At 45.1% G+C, this 5,477-nt stretch overlaps 1 non-coding gene across 1 annotated transcript; it reads right to left on the bottom strand.

Annotated features, from left to right (window-relative positions):
- Positions 1-2,103: 2,103 nt before the first annotated feature.
- Positions 2,104-2,175, bottom strand: trnag-ucc (transfer RNA glycine (anticodon UCC)). Its single transcript has one exon. It is a non-coding gene; the product is annotated as a tRNA-Gly (tRNA).
- Positions 2,176-5,477: the final 3,302 nt, after the last annotated feature.

Here is a 5,477-nt window from a genome sequence, read left to right as displayed (position 1 = left end):
TCCGTCTCCGCTGCATCTGCCTTCAGGATAAGTCCTTTCATTCAACAGCAAAGGAGAAATTCGTCTTTTTTCAAAGAAAGGGGCTTCCGTTCCTCCACCATGACAGCAGCTCTCAACAGAATCTCTTCCATTTTGCTCACGTCTGCCCCCACCGAATCCTCGCTCCCTCCCCCAGGGAGAGGGTTTGTCTTGTCCTCACCTACCTCACCCACCCCAGCCTCCGCCTCCAGCACACAATTCTCTGTAATTCCCGCCATCTCCGGCGGGATCCCACCACCAAACACATCTTTCTCTCCCCCCTCTACGTTCTGCTCTCTGCAGGGATCCCATGTGAATCCCATGTGTGTCCGTCCCTCCCACTGATCTCTCTCCTGGCACTTATCCTTGCAAGTGAAACAAGTGTTACACCTGTCCCTACACATCCTCCCTCAGTACCATTCAGGGCCCCAAGCAATCCTTCCAGGTAAGGCGACACTTCAGCTGTGAGTCTTTTAGGGTCATCTACTGTATCCAGTGCTCCTGGTGTAGCCTCATGTATATCGGTGAGACCCGATACGGATTAGGAGACTACATCGCCGAGCACCTACACTCCCTCCACCAGAACAAGAGCGATCTCCCAGTGGCCACCCATTTTAATTCCACTTCCCATTCCAATTCCGACATGGCAGCCCATGGCCTCCAGTATTGTCACGATGAAGCCACACTCAGGGTGGAAGACCAAAACATTATATTCCATCTGGGTAGCTTCCAACCTGATGGCATGAACATCGATTTCTCAAACTTCCGGTAATGCACCCTCCTTCACGAAGCCCCATTCTCTTTTCTCTCTCTGACCTTATCTGTTACCTGCCCATCACCTCCCTCTGGTGTTCCTCCCCCTTTTCTTTCTTCCATGGCCTCCTCTCCTTCCCTATTCTCCAGCCCAGTGTCTCTTTCACCAACCAAAGTTTCAGGTCTTTAATTTACCAGCCACCTCCCCACCCCCACCGGTTTCAAATATCACCTCGTGTTTCTTCCTCCCCTCACCGTCTAACTCTGACTCCTCATCGGTTTTTGCTCCAGTCCGGATGAAGGGACTCGGCCCGAAACGTCGACTGTATTTTTCCCACAGATGCTGCCTGGCCTGCTGAGTTCCTCCAACATTTTCTGTGTTGCTTGGATTTCCATCATCTGTAGATTTTCTCTTTGTGCCTCTATCGATGTCGCTCTACACTAACATATTCATATGCCTATCTAAACACATTGTATATCTTCCGTCTCTGAACCTGACAGCCCGTTCCAAGCACCCACCCCACTCTGTCTGAAACCGTGACCCGCATATCTTTAAACTCTCTCCTACCTTAAATTCATTCCCGCTGGAATTTCAAACCCCTACCCTGGGAAACCAATTCTGACTATCTGCCCAGTCTATGTCTCTCATCGAGTCAGGAAGCGAGCAAACAGCATCACTGTAGACCCACCACACCCTGGACATCACCTGTTCCAACTCCTTCCTTCTGGTAGGCGCTTTAGATCACTGTATGCCAGGACCCGTAGGTACAGGAACAGTTTCTTTCCGTCTGCCATCAGTCTTATGAACACTTGAATTTTAGTCTATTATAAACGAAGTCCACCTGTACATACTCTGGTACACAGTACCTCATTGTATATAGTTCAAGGTTATTTACACTATTGTTTTGTTTGCTTTTTGATTCTGTACAGCGAGAGCTCAGGGAAACCGGCATCAAATTCCCTGTATGTGTCACATACTTGGCGATAATAAAGGATTCTGATTCTGATAATTCGGTCAAGTTTCCTCTCAGGCTCTGATATTCCAATGAAGGCAAACAAGCTCAAACACTTTAATCAGGCAACACTTTACAAATCCTGCCGATCCTTCCTGTGAAGTGTCCATTCTTGTAGAATCTGGAATAGAGTCAGAACAGGATTTAACGAGAAACTCTCGAGGGATGTTAATTCCAACTCTGATTCATGACCAGTGAATGATAATTAATGAATCAATTTACACTCACAGCGTGAATTAGCGTGATGGCCCTTAGAGTTCTGCGTGGATCGTGTCTATGTCAAAGGTTTATATGTTATGTAGTCTAAAACTGTACAATCTGCGATGGCCGGGAATCGAACCCGGGTCAACTGCTTGGAAGGCAGCTATGCTCACCACTATACCACCATCGCTCAATGACGTGGCAAAGCATCCGAGTAGTGAGGCGTCTCCCATAGTTCCATGTGATTCGACCAGTCCCCAAGTTGCTTTCTGTCGGATCATTCCTCACTCTGCTGCAAGTTTTATTCCGGTAAATTAATGTCGCCATCCCCAACAGACCGGAGTTATACAACCCACATAATAAATTACTGCTGAACGCAGCAGGTCAGGCAGCATGTAAAGGAAGAGGTACAGTCGACCTTTCGGGCTGAGCCCGTTTGTCAGGACTAACTGAAAGAAGAGATAGTAAGAGGTTTGAAAGTGGCAGGGGGAGGGGGAGACCCAAAATTATAGGAGAAGACAGGAGGGGGAGGGATGAAGCCAAGAGCTGGACAGTTGACTGGCAAAAGGGATATGAGAGGATCATGGGGCCGCCCATCCGTTATTTATTTATTTATTTGTTTGTTTATTTATTTATTATTATTATTATTATTATTATTATTATTATTATTATTATTATTATTATTATTATTATTATATCTTTTTCTCTTTTTCTCCTTCTGTCCCTCTCACTATACTCCTTGCCTATCCTCTGGGAATCCCCCTCCCTCTTTCTTTCTCCCAAGGCTTCCCGTCCCATGATCCTCTGACGGTGGTGTGGAGAATGCTGAAGAAAATGAATGGTGTCAGAGGTTATAACTAGATTCCAGTATTAGTGGAGAACGGACATTTGATGCAAAGGACAACGAAAAGGCAAAGTGTTTGAGAAACACGTTTGCAAACACACATAGTCTAGACAATATAGGGGATGAGTGTTTTAAGAGAAGAGAGAGCCTCTTGGTGGACAGTGGGGAGATTTGTGAGAAACAAGAGGCATTTGAGATTGCCATGGATGATGACTTTACATTGGCTGAATGGAAATTTGCCACCAGTAAGGCATGTACTATAGACCAGGACAGGATATGGGAAACTATCATATACTGTACTCCAGTATCTGCCTGAGGCAGTCTAAAAGAAGTTGTTTGAGTTTTATAAGAAGATCTGGAAGCAAAGAATGTTCCCAGGAGACTGGAAAAGGTCTGTGGTGAAGCCTGTTGTAAAACCTGGGTGAGATCCGATGCTGTCCAGTTTCTACAGGCCTGTTGTCTCACTTCCTCGTTGTGTAAAATAATGGTGAAAATGATAGTAATTAGGCTGATGATTGTTTTGGATAAGAGAGAATTACTTCGTCACTACCGATGTGGGTTTCGCAAAGGGAGATCTATGACGCCCTTGTACTACTGGGAATCCTTTTACACTGAAAGAATCGGTAGTTGCAGTGTTTTTGGACATTGAAATCGTTTTATGACATGCAATGGAGGGAGAGGATTTTTATTACACTCATTAAGCTTGGTGTTGGCGTTGGTTTTGCAAATGGGTATCATTTTTTAGGGGAATCATTTTCAGTGAGGGTGGGTCATCAGAGTTTGCAGAAGATAATGTTCCTCCCTCCCCAGTATAATGTTATCAGTTTAATATTGTTTAATCTGATAGTTAATTCTACTTTTTAATGGTCTTGGGCCTGAGTTCAGTTTGGCTTTCTATGCTGATGATGGGGCTCTGTGGAAAAGGGGTTGTAATAGTTCCTATGTGGGAAGGTCTTGGACAAACAGCATTATCAACAATGGGAGAATGGTGTTTGGACTATTCTAAATCAGTATATGTGTTTTATTTTTACTCATAAGCATAGGATCTTGGCTTAAGATGCCAAAGATGTACTCTTTTACATTAATGCTGCCCGGCCTGCTGAGTTCCTCCAGAATTGTGCGTGTGTTGCTGAGCGAATGGTATCGATTCTGGAGTGAGGGCAATGGAGGTTGTTGCTGGAGAGGATGAGGCAGACTCAATTAGCAACTTAATCAGAATCAGATTTAATATTACCAGCATACGTCGTGACATTTGTTAACTTTACAGCAGCAGTACAATGACATCCATGATAAATAAATATAGAGAAAAAACTGAGTTACATTAAGTATTCAATATTTAAGTTAAAATATGTAGTTAAACAAGAATTAAAACATAAATTAAAAGCAAAAGTAGTTAGGTAGTGCTTTTGGGTTCAATGCCCATTGAGAATTCAGAATTTGGGTGTCAGAGGGGAAGAAACTGTTCCTGAATCACCGAGTGTGTGCCTTCAGCATTCTCTCCCTCCTTCCTGATGGTAACAGTGTGAAAAGGGCACGTTCTGGGTGGTGGCGATCCTCAATGATGATCGGTGCCTTCCTGAGGCACCGCTCCTTGAAGATGTTGTGTACTACCGAGCCTGGACCCATGGTAGAGTTGACCAGTTTTACAAGTTTTTGCTATTTAATTTGATCTCGTTCAGAAGCCCGCCCCCCCCCCCCATACCAGATGGAGATGCAGCCAGTCAGAATGATCTCCACTCTACGTTTCTGGAAGTTTATTTAGTGTATTTGACAAACCAAATCTCCTCCAACTCCTAATGAAATATAGCCGCTGTCTTGCCTTCTTCATAACTGCATCATATGTTGCATCCGGGTTAGATCCTCAGAGATGCTGACACCCAGGAACTTGCAATTGTCCACTCTCTCCACTTCTGATTCCTTGATGAGGATTGGTTTGTGTTCCTTCATCTCACCTTTCCTGAAGTCCACAAGCAGCGTTTTGATCTTGCTGACGTTGAGTGCAAGATTGTTGCTGCAGCAACACTCCACTAACTGGTAGTTCACCCTAATTTATGATTTATTGTCACCATCTGAAATTCTGCAAACAGTGGTTGTATCATCAGCAAATCTATAAATGCTGTTTGAGCGATGCCTAGTCACACAGTTCTGGGTGTAGAGACAGTGGAGCAGTGAGATAAGGACACAGCTCTGTGGAGTGTCAATGTTAATTGTCAGTGAGGTGGAAATGTTATTCCAATCCGCACAGATTGTGGTATTCCGGTTAGGAAGTCATGGATCCAGTTGCAGAGGCCTAGGTCCTGTAGCTTGAATGTGGAGTGAGAATTAATTCCTGCACTGGGATTGGGCCACGGCGAGTGTGGCAGAGTGGGAAGAAGTTGCTGCTGACTATAATTGCTGCTTCCTCTCCCCTGACCATGGGAAGACGGTTTCCCATTAGCCCACTTCCCAATGTCTGTTGTTGCTGGACAGTGAGTGCTCCGAGTGGTGAATCCCATGGGAAATGAAAGTTGTGTCCATCCCTCTGTTCCACTCCCGGATCCATACCGGGAAGTGGTGGGGTTTGTCCGTCTCTTCCTTGTTTGGAGCCTCCTCCATCTGCTGCTCAGAAGAAGCTGAGAGCTGCAGCTTGTGAGTGGCCTCACACACTG

The sequence above is a fragment of the Mobula birostris genome, chromosome 28 (assembly GCF_030028105.1).
Source record: "Mobula birostris isolate sMobBir1 chromosome 28, sMobBir1.hap1, whole genome shotgun sequence".
In the NCBI taxonomy this organism is placed as follows: domain Eukaryota; kingdom Metazoa; phylum Chordata; class Chondrichthyes; order Myliobatiformes; family Myliobatidae; genus Mobula; species Mobula birostris.
Note: the sequence above shows the minus strand (reverse complement) of the source record. Positions and strands in the feature narration are given on the sequence as shown.